This window comes from Ochotona princeps, chromosome 5 (genome assembly GCF_030435755.1).
Source record: "Ochotona princeps isolate mOchPri1 chromosome 5, mOchPri1.hap1, whole genome shotgun sequence".
NCBI classification, from domain to species: domain Eukaryota; kingdom Metazoa; phylum Chordata; class Mammalia; order Lagomorpha; family Ochotonidae; genus Ochotona; species Ochotona princeps.
In genome coordinates, this window is record NC_080836.1 from 61,476,367 (window position 1) to 61,494,490 (window position 18,124).

The 18,124-nt window shown below is 38.3% G+C and overlaps 1 non-coding gene across 1 annotated transcript; it reads right to left on the reverse strand.

Annotated features, from left to right (window-relative positions):
• Positions 1–250: 250 nt before the first annotated feature.
• On the reverse strand, positions 251–355 carry LOC118757928 (U6 spliceosomal RNA). Its single transcript, XR_004995436.2, has one exon. It is a non-coding gene; the product is annotated as a U6 spliceosomal RNA (small nuclear RNA).
• Between the last annotated feature and the right edge of the window lie 17,769 nt (positions 356–18,124).

Sequence of the window (18,124 nt, forward strand, 5' to 3'; positions counted from 1 at the left end):
GGGCAAAATTTTTCAAATCCAAGCATAATTTTAATATGCATTTTCCATGAACTTTTTTGGAGACCTGTCATAGTCGTTAGGTAATCAGCTACTGTGCTATTCGTATTTCTGCCATTTTTGTTTTGTTAAAAGCCACACATTATGGAACTTTCAACTGTTTAATATCTGCTTAGCAAGCATGTACTTACACATGGCAAAGATCCTAACTTAGATAGCAACACTGTCTTTCAAAGGTGGCAAGTTACAGCAGTACCAGTGTATGTACTACCCTATTGCCACATGTCATCCTTCCGCAAGGAGCCATGCTAATCTTCCCTGTATTGTTCCAATTTTAGTATATGTGCTGCCAAAGTGAGGTTATTGGCAAAATGTCAATACTTGAAAATATGTGGAGAAGACTTTCTTTCTGGCAGCTGAGATCTCACATCTTTAAAGACATCCGAGCTCTAGTTTCTTAGGTTATCCAACTCCAGAAACTGAAAGCAAATAAAATATGTCTGTCTGGAGCACCAAGATAAACTTAGAAAAGAATTTCTCCTTCAGCCCAGTATCCCCAACACCACGTTAACAGTGTCCTAGAATGTCAAGTTCTGTAGACTTAGCATTTATTTCTAATCAGTAAAATCACAGCTCATAATTGAAACTCACAATTTTTCATTTCTGATGATGACTAATGAGACATACACAAGTGAAAGTAATTATATTTGACCTTTTATTCCTATTTGGGCTCAGAGAAATTCACATGTTCAAATGCAGCCACCTCACAGTAAGAGATCTGTGTCAATTCCTAAGCATTGCACACTAAATAACCTTAAGTAATTCAGGAAATGTGTACAAATGTGAATAATTCCCAAGATAATGATTGTAAGATTACTAATGGGAACAACTTAATGATGTTTTCCCAACATGAAGAACAAATTCCCTCCTGAGTCTTTGGCTGCTGTTATTTAAGAACCAATCCAACTGGATTAAGATAATAAAGCCTTACCAAAGCCCAAAACCCACTCAAACCTCTCATTTAGCTAGAAAGTTCTTGCTCTTAAGCACTATTATCAAAAATTAAATAAGATATGTTAATAATAAGGTAGCATCCGTGTGTATTAAGTAGTTAATACAGGATTATTCCTGGAGTGGATACAAAGTTATATTAACCTTGCAATTTTTCTAAATGATGTTACCAAATATAATACTAAAAAGCAATATGAAATTCAAGTATCTAGGTTATGTGATACTTAAAGTAGGAAAGTAGATTAATACACATGAGTAGATTGTCATAAAATAGCAACTGAAGAATGATCAATTATGTCAGTGCTACCCAAACTAGTTGCCTTCCCTTCCCTTCAGCCTCCTCCCCTCTCTAGGCATGACATTGTCCTCCGTAAGCTCCTTCTTTCCCCTCAACCTTTATTCTTAGCTAATTTGCCCCCCTAAATCTAGTAAAACCATGCTACTGGAATGGCACAATGTGTGTTTAAGCTTCTGATTTAAGGGTTATACATACAGTTACTATAGTTAGAAGCAGAAACCAAGGGACTTGAGTCATTGCTACGGATTCTCATGGTCTGTGGGAACAGGAAGCTGAAAGTTGGAAAAAGGGCTGGGAGCAAACTCAGCCAGTCTGACCTGACTCTCACTACTAGGCCAAAACCTCCTCTAGCATGTCCACGTTTTCAAACTTTCTACTTTATCAGCAAACCACCGCTGGAGAGGAGGTGGAAATAGAACAAAGGAAGAGACACCGGTGTTGTTAATTTTCACTTAAGAAATGGGTGAATTTAAAAGGGAAAAAAATATTTGGCTTTACCAGTACCAGAACCAATATAAGGTAACCGAATAAACAGAGTGCTCATCTGCTGTTTGAATTTTTACGAAGATTCCAGTGTATATCTCATCTTGTTTAGCTCACTGCTTTTAAGGATTGTAAACTTCTCCACCCTCCAGGAAAAAGGAAAAAGTGGGGAGAGGGGAGAAAAACTGAACTGACACCCACTCTATTGTAATGTTGTGTGAATGTTCCAGATTTGTAGTTTACTGGATTCAGCCGCTCGGGCATTTACCCTTGAGGACAAAGATTTACTGATTTCTTTGATTTTGGCGTTATCCCCACACCCAAGTAAGCAACTGTGAGTTTTGTTTAATTTAATCCGAGTTGAAGACATCTAAGTTGTGTGCTTCAAAACTGCTCCTTTGTGGAACCTGAAATCAGATTTTTCATTCCTGCTTCAAAAGATACTTGTGAGAGCTGACTTGTAATGATAATCCTGTTATAAGAGGACACAGCAACTCAGGAAGCCAAAATGTCTGGACTTACGTCTCACTACTTACCAGTAAAACCAGACTAGGTCTCAGGTTTTCTGATTCCTGGATCAGCTCAACTCCCATTATCAATGGGATACCCTTCTAAGATGTTTACAAACACAAAACTGCACAACCAAGAAATGGTGAGTCTTGCTCGACTCCTCAAAGATGAATTTGCCTGCCACTCTTGTCTTAATTACACCTGCTTGCACCTGTTTAAAGGGCAGGCCTCCTATTAACTGAAAACTGGAACCACATTCCCATTTTGCTTTGAGGGATTTTTAAAGAATATTCAACAGTGCTTCCTGCAATGGAAAGGACCACCGTGAGCCAAGAGGAAGGTTGCTTTGGCCTACTTGGTTCATTTGCAGAGAGAAGAAATCATGTAGGATCTCAGAGAACTAAGTCGTGTGGTTCTTAAAAAAAAGCAGGGAATATACAGATAGCTGTGTCATAGTCCAGAGCTGTTTCATTGATGACAGATGACCACCTAAAACCATCCTTTACTAATACTGTTGGGATGTTAAACGAAACAGAGATCCTTACACCATTTCTTTAACTCTCCTACTCACACATCCATCCAGATTCTCCAGGTCCTCCCTTGTCAGACTCCCAGCTAGCACTTTTAAAATTCAGAATGTCCTCTCCTGAGTCCCGGATAACATTCTCACCTCAACTCTCTTCCGAAAGTCTTCTTCCTACATTTCGGCCTCCCATCACCTGACCTACAACTCCGCCACCATAAACAACAACAGCAACTGTGGAAATTAGCAATGAAAGTACCTTAGAAAGCGCACTTCGCAGCAGTTGGTTCTCGAAGTGATGTCCTCCAGGCTTACCGATCCCAGAACGCTGAGCCTGGGGCAAGAGCTCGGCTTTTACAAGCTCTTCAGGTGAAGCCTGAGCAAATGCTGAGAGGCCTTAAGGAACCGTTGCCACGTGGTTCCCACAAGGGCCCCAGTGTTCATTAGACTCACCTGAGGGGTATTCAGACTTACACGTTCCTGGGACCCGTTTCCCAGAGATTGGGTCTCAGCTGAACTGTGATGGGGCAGAATTTTCAGGTGATTCTACCAGTCAGCCAAGATGCTGGCATTACCATGACCTCAAGTAAGAACTAAATAGGAAAACAAATTTTCCATTGTGGAGGATTTCAGGGGGTGGTGTGTAAGATGTTGCAGGTTTCCTGGTTTGTTTGAAATATTTTGGTGTCTTTATAACCTTAATTCTAAAGTTGTTAACATGAGTGTAGAGTAAGATGGTTTGACCTGTGTTTAAAAGCATGCTTTATTAAAAGCATCTAAATGCTGTACAGAATTTCAAAACAGCAGATGTGGTGGAATTGCTGAAAGCAAGCAGAACTATTCCCAGCATCATGGACACCTAGATTGATGGCAGACTACTGTGGCTCACTGATGGCTGGCTGGGTGCCTTCCTCCTGCACAAAATTAGCAACACTTTAGGTCTGTGCCCTGGGCAGCTGGCCTTCCCAAACCCTCCTCCTCCTCCACACCCCAGTCCATTGGAACATGACTACAATTCTGCTAATGTCTTTGGACAAAGGCATCATTTTATTCAGCTTTTATTAATAGCAGCAAGTGTTAGAGACTTCGTAGACTGAATCCTGTGGGGACAGAGGTTAGAGACTGGGTGTGGATTTCAACATTACTGTCACCTCATCAGGCCGTTTTTCCACTTTCTGTTCATAAAAACCAAAACAGATAATGGAAAAAAAAAAAACTCCAATTTCAATTTTCTGAAGGGGAATGAGAATTCAACAGTGAAACGTGTGTTTTGAATGAAATAACCACCACACAGATCTTTCGCAGCCTCATCAGCTTCCTTTAGCACCAGCTGATTGGATTTAGTGGTTTTCTTTCCATTGAAGTAATCAAACATATGGTACGTAGTTATAAGTAGTATTGCCTTCTTCTTTTTAGAAAAATAAGGGTTGACCAACGTCTTCAAATTTCAGTACCTTCATATTGTTCAAATGAATCAAGCTGACTTTCACCCTAACAACAAAATAAACCAAAAACCCAGAGTATTATCTAGTTACCCCAGAAATAATTGCTCAGCTGCAGTTCATGGAAAACCACCAGGAATCATGTGGGATTTATAAGAAACTTGAATGTCAGCTTGTCTCTGTGCCCAGTAACAATAAAATGTTTTTATTATCTGTTCTGTGATTGCAGCATGGAAAATGAGCGCACAGCAAAAACTTAAGCACGGCACTGCTGTTATCCTCCAAGTAAGAGTGCATCGGTTTTTACTGATGAAAATATTCTAAACAACGGATGGGTACTCACTCAAAAACTACCTGCTGAGAATTTCATAAAATCTTTCTGCTCATCTTTGAACGTATCTGCAAATCCTGGGAAAACAAAAACAAGGAAATACTACAGAGGCAACAGGAAGACTGGAGCAGGTCACACACATACCACTGCTCACAGACAGACATAACCATGTAAGCACCAGAGGGTTATGTCTGTCTGTGAGCATGGGACAGAGGGGCCACAGAGTGGAAAGTAAAACTTCCCCTGCCCCAAACTGTTGATATGGAGAGCCCAAAGTTAGCTGAAACAGAAATGGATAAATTTTCTTGAAAAAAATTAAACTCACTTTGAGTTTCTAAGTGACAGAGACCTTTTAGAAAACTCCAGAGAACTTGCCCAAAGGCCCAGGGGTGGAAAAGCACACAGCCTGAGAAACAAATATACACACTGTGGTGGTAGCAAAGCCAGGTGAGGAGCATGGCCACAGCACCTAGCCACCCATCAAAGGGAGACAGAACTCCTGGGCCAAAGTGGGTGCAGGTCCCTTGACATGACCCAGAAATGCAATGCTGGTGCTGAGCTCTTTAGGCTAAGTGAATACACATAAAGCAATGATCCCACCTAGGGCACGTGTCTTCATTAGACCTGGACAGAGCAATCACGGCAAGACACTCACCCTCACTCACGTGCTGAGGCACAAGGCATAACCAAAGAAGGTACAGGTACTAAAGAACCTCTTCAAATTCCTCGCATCTGCAGGAACTCTGCATCTATGGCCTCGGGGTACAGGGATCCATGGGGGCTACCCTCAGCCTGAGCTGAGTACTCCTTTGTTGGCACTAATTGTGAAGGCAAGTATCTGTTCTCACACACCTCTATTTCTCACTGCTTACTACTTAAATGTTAGTTTTTTCTTGTTTTTAGCACATTTTGATGATTTTAACACATTTTACCCTCTGCATCCTTTCCAAATTAGATGCAGACTATCAAATGTATTTTTTGAATTAGACATTTGATTTAAAAGAAATTGAAACCAGGAGAAAAAGAAGATGTTTTGGTAGTCTAGCAATTTTTAACCTCAATTTTTTTTTAATGTAACTAGGATCATTCATGTACTCCTCCAACTTCGAGTCCAACCTTATTCATTTAAATTTAATATCAGCATTTTTATATTATTAAGTACTCTTCATAAAAACATGCAATAATCCATACTACTCTGTTAAATGGCTAAAACACGGGTCTCCAAGCAATCTTCTTACACATGACACAAAGCCAAACCCGATACACAATAGCCTCTGCTTCAGCCACCGACATCTACATGCTGATCAGCGGATGCTGCGCCACACTGGTACCTGGACGACTTCTCCAATCAGTAAATTGCATAGCATGTCACACTCAATCAAGTTTACCGTATTAGCAGTGATTACACATTTCTCGAGTTTCACGGGGAAATCAAATAATTGACCACAGCTGGCAATATTTTAATTTGACATGGAGCACCCCAGTTGGAGGTATTCCAGCCTAACCTGGAACAGAGCCTTAATTGACGGCAAACGTTTAGGGGAAATGTCCTGTGCTGGCGGGTTCTCTCTCCCTGCTAACATTTTGCTCTGTGTCTAGGTACTTTCAGAAGCACTCACCGGAGTTACAGAGCCTTCACCGTGGCCTCCAATGCCAGGAACCCAGCAAGGTTTGCTCCAAGGATGAAAACCACCTCTCTGAATATGCACAATTTATTCCAGGTATTGCTGTTCAATGAGCTTTTGAAACTTATTTGATTCCTCCAAATTTTACAGTTGCTTCAAAATTGATAAACAAGGCACGCTAGCTGAGAGAACATGTTTTGAATCCCTTAATTCTCATCACAGGATTTTTCTAAGCAAGAATGAAATTAAAATGAGAAGAATCAAAGAGAAATTTAAAACTTTTTCTACTACTTATGTCTGTAATCTCTTCCTGATAGTCATCAAGTTTTTCCTGAACTAATTGATTATACAGAAATATTCTATGAGTCTGGGGTAGGAGAAAAGAGAAAGAGAAATCTTTATTGCTGTTTATCCTTTCCATGGAAATATATGTGGTTGCTATAAACTTAATATTAGAACTATCAAATCCATTCTACTGATTTTTTTTAACCGAATTTGCTTTGGGACTTGAATTTTCTTAAAGATGATTCATTTTTGCCCAGTACCACAAGAAAGAAGGAAAAATGGCCAGAGAAAGCAATCTCTAGGACATACTCTGGCCCTACTAAAAATAGGGACATAACAGAAAAGAACCAAATCTTACTGCAGCCACTATTTGTTTGGAACAAAGAACATGCTGTGTACAGCCAAGGCTGCAGTACTGATTGGAATGGCCTTGGAGGTAGCAGGGAGAAGCATCTGCTGGTTGGTTTGCAGATCTCAGTGGTTAAAGCAGAGGCTAACCTTTATATAACCTGTATATAGATATATAAATACTCTAACACTTGAAATAAGAAAAAAATGCTCCTAACATTACCCACAACATGTCATATCCTAAGTTTAAAATACCATTAGGGATCACTTGGAGTCAGGATGGAGAAAATATGTTCACTTTTAATGAATGGCTGTGAGTATGTGCACTTTCACAAATTCTAGCCTTCTGTGAGGTGTTATCCTTTAAACTTTGATTAAAAAACACTTTGAGGGCCTTGGCATGGTAGCCTAGTGGCTAAAGTCCTCACCTTGATCCCATACGGGTGCCGGTTCTAATCCCGGTAACCCCGCTTCCCATCCAGCTCCCTGCTTGTGGCCTGGGACAGCTGTCAAGGTCCGCCCAAAGCCTTGGGACCCTGCACCTGCGTGGGAGACCAGAAAGTGGTTCTTGGCTCCTGGCTTCGGATCAGCTCAGCTCCTGGCTGTTGTGGCTGCTTGGGGAGTGAATCGGCGGATGGAAGATCTGTCTCTCCTCCTCTCTGTATATCTGACTTTTAAAAATAAATAAAATCTTTTAAAAAGAAAAACATTTTGAAATTTGGTTATATTTTAACTCTACAAAGAAACTCAAGAATGAGTATAAATTATTTTTAAAATACAGCTTTAAGATGTCTGTTTAGAATAGTTTGGATTAAACTAGTCTTTCTTTAGCAATCTGCATTTTTACTTTTGGTATTTTCAAAATCTTATTCTCTGAAGAGAATTCACTGGCAATTTTAAATCTATTTCAGTTTCTAGGTATGGTTTTGGTGATCTATCCTGAGTTAACACAGGCACTGATATTACATGCACTAAAGTACCAGGTGATTAGGTGTACAAGAATCTTTGTAGATTTATTACTCCATAAATTATTTCAGTAACACCTTAAACAGACAGCTTTTGGAGCTAAGAATAGTGGTAATGTATATGTCCAAATCATAAGCATTTAGTAGCAGGAACATAACTTCATACAGTTTTTGAGAACTGATAACCTAAGTTGACATGATCATTGCATTTCTAACTGCCAGCCAATACAGCCTTTATCTTGCAAGCCGAAATGCCTGCTGGCAAAGCATCTTCTGTGGCATCCCAGATCTATGGGAATTGGGTTACCTTTCACTGCCACAATGAAAAATAACTAAGAACTATGTATTCATTCAATGCAAATTCCTAGCATTAATAGTTATTAGACTGGCTCATATCTGGCTCATTGTGTTTCCACCTTAGTAAAATATGCATTCAGCTAGAGTTCTCATGCTTGGGGCTAGACAGCAGTTACATGGCAAAAGGCAACAGGGCAATTTAACTTTTCCTTAAGTGTTTTTCCATTAATTGGACCACACATTCCTACAAGCACCAATGCATACAGTTTGCTGAGAAGATTTGCAAGTGTTTTGTGTGTCCTTTGTTACTTCCACCATACAGCTTATTCTTGGTTTAACAGACTATAGTTACACAAGAGTTTTCTTAATTGCTTTTCATGCATAGTTGGGAGAACAGCAGGCAGCCTTTAAGCAAAGGTTTTGTGGTAGCTTAAAGTGCCTCCTTTCCTCCTCTTTTATTGTTGACAATTCAATTAGCACGCCAAAGCAGCAGTAGAAGGCAGGGTCAGTCGGCCAGCATGTACTATTAATTTTATTAACCGAGGAGCAAAATTGGCTATGAAGCATTTATCCCAAGCATTTAACTAAAACACAACAGATGGAGAAATCTAGCTAGTTTTCCTGAATTAATCTTGTGGAAAGGTCACAAACTCAAGGCATTTTTTCATTGATGATTGATGAAAATTTATTCATTCTCTCTTCAAGCTTTAATAAAGCCACACTTGGTGAGAATGAAATAAAGACCAAATTTCTATCAAAGGTGCTCCTTTCATGAAAAGTGACTTTGTAACCAAAGAGAGAGTAAGGATCTTAATGGTAGTATTTCATGCATCAGGCTGCCAACAATGATCTTGGGCAGCAACAAGCACACAGGGCTCCTTAATCTCCTGTGGTTATTTGAATATACCTTGGCGAAACAACCCAAGCCTTGCAGTAACATGTAGCTGCGGGTGCTGGAGGCCAGAGGAGAAGCTCCTGGGGTGGGATGTTATTGTATTCCCTAAAAGCACAATAAAACTCAAGTTAGTACAATTCCTATTGCATTTGCAATTACCAACTATGTATGCCGATCTGTATTCCTGAAGGAAAGCGCAAGAATGCTGGAATGCCAGCGCAACACATGACTTCCCCTTTGCTAGGGCTCCCTTTCACAGCTCTCTGAGACAGTGTAACGCTAAGGTGTCACAATATGGATTTGTCCGGATTCTATATTCCCAGAAAATATTTAACTATAATTGACACGTAAAACTTTCAATAATATTTAAAACAAATGAAAAAGCCAGATTATCTAACACATGCTAACTATTTTCAAAGCTGCCTTTTAACCCATGAAAAACATCTAACTGCTATTTCTCACAGTCTTCATCACAAACACAATGTTGACCGTATTTCATGTGCGCTTTAAAGGCTCGGTCTCTTCATTGATTGGAATGATTCAGTGGTGCTCACATAAGGTCGCTAAGAAATGTAAACTAAGTCAGATAAAAAAGTTAAGATCTGATTTATTAGGATGGTATTGTATACATATTTCACATACCTAATTCACTCCTGCACACTCGAGTGGGATTAAGTGATGCAGAAACATGTCTAAATCCATAATCCTGCCTTTATATCACCTTCAAAGAGAGGGCAACATTGACATATATTTACACATAGAAAGCCACATCCATTTTACTAGTAATAAATGCCTCCCTAGATATTCCTAATGCAGCTGTCTGTGACTCTGGAGACCTCGTGGCAGTACTTAACACCAAACTCTCAATTTCTTTACTAAGAATCCTAGTAGCTCTGCGTGCAAGTATCCTTTCAATTTAGCATTTCTGCTCAACGTAGTTCAGAGGTTCTTCACTGTCTCAGTTCAAGTATGGAATGAAGGATCAGCAATGCAAACCAAAACAACAGCAACAACTGTATACTGCTAAGGAATTTTACATTTTCCAAAAATATATGGATGACTCCCAAATTTTTAATGTATGATTTTCTTGTAAGTTCCAAATTAATGTAGCAAACATTTGACTCAGCATTCTCTTTCTGAGTATGTCTTCAGCATCTGAAACCTGTAGATCAGAATTCTTTATCTACTACCCATGCTTGTCCCTGCTTCCACTGGCGCGCGCTCTCTCTCTCTTTCTCTCTCTCTCTCTCTCTCTCTCTCACACACAGAGCCCTTTCATTTCCTACACCTTTTTCTTAAGTAATTGCAACATTGTCCACAGACCAGTAGAAAAATTCTCTTTTTTTGTTTCTTTCACCCTGCCCAGTTCCCTAAATCCAATCATCAGCTACTCCCATGAGTTTAAAGTCTAACAAAGAGCTTAAATGTCTCAATGTTCCCCCTTAGCTATTGCCACAAGCTGAAACCAAACAACATCATCTGGAATACTTCATTTCTCTCATCAATTCTTCCTGCGCAATCTAAGCTCTCTTTTAGAAACACAAACCTGCTCCTTTCATGCTCCTGCTTACAAACTCTCGTGGTTAATATACCCCTCAATATAAACTCACTTCCTATATGTCTACCATGACCCTATATGTTTTTGCCTGAAAATATCTCCAACTTTACCAATTGCCTCTCTCCTGAGTCCTCATTCCCTTCCACCCACAGTTCCTCCACCTCACAAGACAGGTTTCAATGTCAAGATTTTTAAAGGGCCTGCCAACCCAACATCTTGCATGGCAGGCTCCTTCTTCTCCTATTCAACTCAAATGTCAATTCCATAGAGAAATCTTCTCTAACCACCAGATCAAGAATGTGTGGGTCCTAAAACACACAATTTGGGAGAAACCTTCTCATGAAAAAAACTTTCGTGAAACTTTAAGGGTTTTACAAAGAAAGGTGATCGTGGGAGTGCATACTCAGGGTCTAGGAAGACCCTTCAAATGTAGCTAATGAACTCACCAGTGATTCTAACTCCATAATGACCTTTGTTAAGTAGACTTCTCCTTCCACCTCTACCGCATTATATTCTCTATTACTACATTCTATTCATACTACGTGACACATTTCAAAATCTGTCACTTGTGTGTTGTATGAATCTTGTATCAACTTGTACATTCCCAAAGGACTGGTCCAGCCACCACCCAAAACCATCTGGCAATAGAGGCCTGTCCTTAATGGAGCGAGTGATAAAATTAGTAGTGCTAAAAACTTGACTTTTTTTTTCGTTTTGAGACTTGCATGTTATTGGGGCCAGTGCAGTGACTCAATGGGTGTGTGGCACCAGCATCCCATATGGGCACTAGTTCAAGTCCTGGCTGCTCCACCTCCCTGCCAGTGGACTGGAAAGGCAGCAGAGAATAGCTCAATCCCTTGGCCATGATCACCCACATGGGAAACCAAGAGGAGGCTCCTGGCTCCAGGCTTTGGATTGGCTTAGCTCCAGAATTTGTGGCCATTTGGAAAATGAATCAGTGGATGGAAGATCTTTCTGTCTGTCCTCTCCATAAGTCTGTTCTGCCTTTCCATTAAAAATAAGTATTTCCTTTAAAATACATATGCATATCTTAAAAAAAAGTGTCATATGGCTTACTCATTTATATGACTCATACATCTGAAGGAGCTAGAAAAACAACAGCAACATAACCCCAAAATTAATAGAAAAAAAATAATCAAAATAAGGGAGGAAATAAACCAGATAGAGACCAAAAGAACAATGCATAAAATCAATGAATCCAACAGCTGGTTCTCTTTGATCCAAAGAGATTCTCCACTAGCCCAAATAATTAAAAATAAATAAATAAATAAATAAGAAGATAAAAATCAATAGAATCAGAGACAATCAAGGAAATATAACAATGGATATGGCAGACATACATAAAATAACGAGGAACTATTATAATCAGCTATATGACAACAAATCAGAAGACCTAGAAGAAATGGATAGATTTCTGGTCACATATAATTTATAAAAAGTGAATCCTGAGGTAATTAAAATTCTCAATAGAACTATAACCAGGATAGAAATTGAATCAGTAATTAAATCCCTACCAACAAAGGAAAGCACAAGATTGCATGGATTCACTGCTGCAGTCTATCAAATGTTTCAAGAATGACTTAACACATTTCACAAGCTATTCAAAACAACAGAAAGAGATACAATCCTTCCAAATTCTTCCTAAGAAGCCAACATCATCTTAATACCAAAGCCAGATAGACACAACAGAAAGAGAACCTCAGACTGATTTCCCTGATGAACACAGACACAAAAAATCTTTGACAAAATACTAGCCATCAGCATTCAATAATAAATTAGACAGATCAGTCACCTGGACCAGGTGGGATTTATCCCTGGCATACAGGGATGGTTTAACATATTCAACCCAAAAAATGTCACATACCACATCAATAAAATTAAGAATAAAAATCATATGATCATCTCAATAGATGCAGAGAAGGCATTTGATAGAATCCAATACCACTTCATGCTAAAATCCCTATGTAAAATAGACATAGAAGGAACATTCTACAACACAAGCAAAACAATATATAAAATACCCTATGTTCATCATAATGAACAGAGACTGGAAACTTTTTCACTAAGATCTGAAACTAGACAAGGATATCCACTTGCACCATTGCTATTCAAAATATTAGAAGTCCTTGCAAAAGCTATTAGGCAACAAAATAAAATTGAAAGAATTCGATTTGGAAATGAGGAATTAAAATTATTCTAGTTCTCAGATGACATGAATCCACACACAGTAGAATCTAAAGTCTCAATAGACTGTTGAAACTTATAAAAAAACCTTGGCAGAGTACATAATCAATGAACATAAATCAATGGCCCTAGAATACGCAAACAACTGCATGGCTGAGAAAAAAACTTGTATGTAAAGTCCTCTTTAAAATGGTGGAGAATAACCTTAAATGTGTTGGAATAAACTTAATTGAAGATGTGGAAGAGTTTTATAAAGAAATTACAAAACAATGAGAAAAAAATAGAAGACATTAAAAGAGAGAGAAAGTTATCATGTTCCTGGATCAGAATGAACATAATCAAAATGTGCATATTACCAAAAATAATATACAGATTTAATCCAATCCCAATCAAAATCCCAACAGCAATTCTTCTCAGAAAAGATGATGCAAAGGTTCATCTGGAAACACAAGAGCCATAAATAGCCAGAGTTATTGGAGTAATTGGAGCAATTATAATTACAGGGCAGTGGTCATCACAACAGACTGGAACTGATACAGAAACAGAGAAGATCAATGAAACAGAATAGAATTCCCAAAATGTAGCTCACACATGTACAGCCAACTAATCCTCGACAAGAGAGCTGAAAATAATCTGGGAGAAAATCCTGGTCTTTTCGACAAATGCTGTTGGGACAATTTGATAGCAGCCTGCAGAGATAAGAAAGCAAGATGCGCACCTGTCACCTTATACAACAATCAGCTCAAATAGGCCAATGACCTAAAAATGCGTCCAGAAACCATCAAAGTATTAAAGGACGACATAGGAAGTGCTCTGTAAAATGTAAGAATTGGTAAGGACTTCTTAGAAAAGTCACCAAAAGTCCTGACAGTCAAAACCAAAATAAGCAAGTAGGCTACATCAAATTAAGAAGCATGTGTACAGCAAAGAAAACAATGAAGACAGCAAAAAAGCAATCAACAGAACGGGAGAAAATATCTACATAGCAGTAGCAAATAGAGAAGTAATATTCAGGATTTACAAAGAGCTTCAGAAACTCAAAAACAGCAAAACAAACAGCCCAGTGAAGAAATGGGCAAAGGATTTTTTTTTTTTTATTTTTCGAAAGAACAAATTCAAGTGTCTAACAGACATCTCAAAAAAAAAAAAAAAAAAAAAGGCTCTCGCCTCCTAGCTATAGGGAAATACAAATAAAAACCACACTGAGGTTCCACCTTACTCCAGCAACACTGGCCTACACCTGTTGGTATAGATGTGGGGTAAAAGATATCCTACTGCACTGTTGGTGGAGGTGTAGACTGGTGCAGCCACTATGGAAGTCAGTATGGAGAGTGCCAAGAGAACAAAACATTGATCTAACATATAACCCAGCTATCCCACTAGTGGGGATATATCCAAATGAAGTAAAATGTGCATATGAGAAAGTGATCTGAAATCCTGTATTTACAACAATCCACAATAGTGAAGGCATGGAAAAAACTCAGATGTCTGTTGAAAGATGAATGGATAAAGAAACTATGGGACACGTATCTGTGGAATACTACTCAGTCACTAAAAAGAATGAAATTCTACCATTTGCAACAATATGGAGACCATTTTGCTATGTGAAATAAACCAATCCCAAAAGGTTAGAAATCATATATTGTCTCTAATACAAGGTAACTGTCATGCAAAATACAAATAGATATATAGGTAAACAGGTATTTACATATGTTCTCCTAGAAGAACTGTATAATGGAGGCTATCATATGAGGAAGTGAAGACATACTACAGCAGGCACTTCTATTCCAGAATAAAGGACTCCAATGAAACTGTTATATAAACCTCAACAATAGGATACTAGACTTTCTGTCATTGTCTATACCAACAATGCCATGGTGCACTTAAATAGTTGAATGTTGGTCTTGTGCCTGTTGCTGAAGGACTATGAGAGTGTAATAATATTGGGGAAAATTGTTGTGGTAGGCAAAATTGAAAGGAGGAATGGAAGGTGGGGGGTGAATCCTTATACCTACAAACTGTATCATGGAAATAATAAAAAGAAAAACAGGACATGAAGTTGTACTAAGAATTACTAAGATGATATTCAACATAAATTTGAAATACTTTGGAATTTGGCTATGTAAATGTGATACATTGAGAAAGTAACTGAGGGGTGGGGAGCAAAGAGGCCTAACTTCCACAATTGAAGCTAAATGTTTCATGTAATTTGACAGTTTTTTGTACTAAAATGTGCAGGGTAAATAGCATCTAGCAGGAAGTATTGTTAATCTCTAGGACAATAAGTGGAGATCATTTAATATCTTCTAATAAATTATCTTTAAACGGAATAGATGAAACATTGTCTTACATGGTCTGCATCTGTTTTTACCTAAAGTTAACAGAATTTTGCTGCTAGACTACTACAAAAATCTTGTCTGCTTGAAAATCTCTAAAAGTTCTAAAATAAAGAAGTAAACTGCGCCTATTTAAGTAAGGAAATCCAGCTTCTCTTACATCACAGTGAACAAGCCACATTCCATGTTCTGAGTGGCCCAGGATCTATGCCACTCATTTATTCATGACAAGTTGAACCGTCCACTACAGTGTATATTTTATGGTTAAATTAATGCGAACAAGGTTAATTATGGTAGCAATTGAACTTCAATCCCAAATCTTACAGACTAAATCTTAGTATGACCAGATTCAACCTTAACCTACAGTATATCAAATGCAACTTCTGATTGGGAGCAGTTTCAGAATCGATTTACATTCAAATAAAAAGGCACTCCAGTGAGAGGCACATTAAGATGTTTAAGTTATGGGGCATGTGGGATTCATCAAGCAAAGAAAGCAGTTGTAAATCAAGCTTATGGCAAATGGGTTAAACACACAGAAGGAATTTAGTACTCAAGCAGCCCAGCCTGCACTCTGTTTTCAGATTTAGCCATTTAAATGAAAATTTTAAGAAAATAACAACAAGGAAAGAAGGTTTTTAAAAATAACAGCTACCAACCATGTTTATAATTTTTTATGATCTCTGGCACATCAAGCTAAAAATAAGTTTTAATTAGCACTATGATTACCAGTTACTAGTTGAATACATCAAACTAGAATGAATAATAGAGAGCAAAAGAGAAATAAAGCTAGCAGTTTGAGGGACTTTGATAAATAATTATCCTTTCATCTAGCTTCTTTTCTACATTCTATGAATGAGTATTACATGTGAATTTTCTCTGCTAAGTTATCCTATTCGGCCTTATTTCTAAACAGTGTGTACCCTCATGCAGCTTCGAGGGTCCATTTGGCCTCAGTGAGTTCAGAGGTTCTCTGTCACTAAGGAACAGTGACGTGATATAGATTGCAAGCACTTGCATTTTAAGTAGATTCATGAAAAGAACAAGGTTCAACAGAAAAGACTGTTTTCCTAATGGTAAGATTTCAGACACAGTCCTATTTAAGCACAAACCTAATAATTTTAGTATAGTAGAACCTTTATGCCACCAAAATCACCTATTTCATTAAGCCTAAAGAATAATCAAATAATTGAATCCACTTAGTAAGCTTCTGACAAGGTCTGCAAGAACTGGCACACTACAGTCCAGCTGCCAGTTCCAGCCCACTGCCTGTCTTTATAAATTAGTTTTACTGGAGCTCAGTCATGCTCATTCGCACATGTATTGTCCCGGTCTGTGTTTGAGTCTTAGTGACACAGCTGAGTAGCTACAACAGAGACTAAAGGGACCTGCAAAACCTTAAATATTCACTAGAGGATCCTCTGCAGAAGAGTTCTCCAACCCCTGGATTAGGTTGTTCCTTTCCAGCTGGCTCTTTGGTTATCGTCTGTTTTTTCAATATGGACTAGTCCAAGCCTTTTACGAATTATCCTTATTTCCCGGTTTCAGTAAAAAGCTGCCTCTGTTTTGAGATCCCTCAGTGTGTAGCCTGGAATGCAGAGCCTGCACTTTTGAAACATAAACACTTTGTCTAGATATAATTTTAGTACTCCTGGAACTCCCTAGGAAATGAAAAACACCCAGAAGCTCCTCAGACAAAAATTCAGCTTTTATTGGGAACACATATCCTTCTCACTGACCTGAACTACAAATAACAACCTTTTCAGGGAGCCCAACTCAACAATAACATTGGGAGAAAACTGCTTCTTTCTTTGCCCTTTTAGTGAAATATCAGTAACTTACAATAGATGGCAATAAAATGTAAGACTCTCATTACATTTAAAATTAAGTGAATTAATCTGGAAATGTATAGCTCCAGAGAAATAACAACATGAAGATATTAAATATCCAAAAGTTAAGTCATTGAGTCTTTACTTGTACAGTATTTGATTATCAAATTATAAATTCATATAAATATATATATTCATGTACAATAGAAATGATATATCCACGACAAAGTATTCACCAATGATACAGATATATCCATGGCATAAATATTTGTAGGAGTGAATACTAAATGGTTTTTCACCTTGTCTTTTTCAAAATTGAATGAGTATTCATCCAGTCACCTATGGAGGAAGAACAGAATGGGGGAGGAATTTCTTGGATGCCACTTTTTCTTCCAGGCTTGACAGGCATTCATTAGAGCACTGTTCAAGAACTGTGCACCCAAGAAAAGTACTCGGGAGTACAAGTAGGAAGTACTAATATGTATTAATCACATACACGCTGTTCCAGGCTTCGTGATGCAGGCTCCACCTCGCTCATCTTTCCTGATCTTATCGTTTGAAAGAAAGCTTAATGGCCACTGAGTTACAACCCAAAAAGCTGAATTCCAGGTGTCCTAACTCCCAATCTATTTTTAAGGGGCCTATTTTGAATGACTGAATGTCTCAAAGTGCTGTTCCTAAGGAAGGGAAATGTGCAAGGTCCTGACTACATAGTATGCAGTGAAGAGAAGCTTAGGACCAGACTGCTGGAGTGGCAGATCTGAAAGAAATCCAGATATTGGTCAATGGATTTCAAGGATAATGGAAAGTTTCTAATATTTGCTGCATGGTTGCTCTTTTAACAATTCTGAGTATACTTCCTGTAGACATACGTTTAATTGACCAGCAATATAAAGGGAGGCTGAGTAATGTGATTGGCCAAGAGGTAAAGTGATGCATAGGCAGACAAAACAATGCCATCTTTATGTCGTTGTATTTTTAGGTCTTCAAACATTATTCTGATGCTCTTAAATACTACTTTAGTGCCCAATCATAAGGAAAACGTTTCGGTGGGATTTTGTTGGTATTGATTTCTGTTTCTGAATTCGCCCAATTATAACTGTAACTGCAAATTCTGCCATTCAATACTAGTACAGGGCTACCATTTCTGGGAAGTCATGGTTCCTCTTGCATCACCAAAATAATG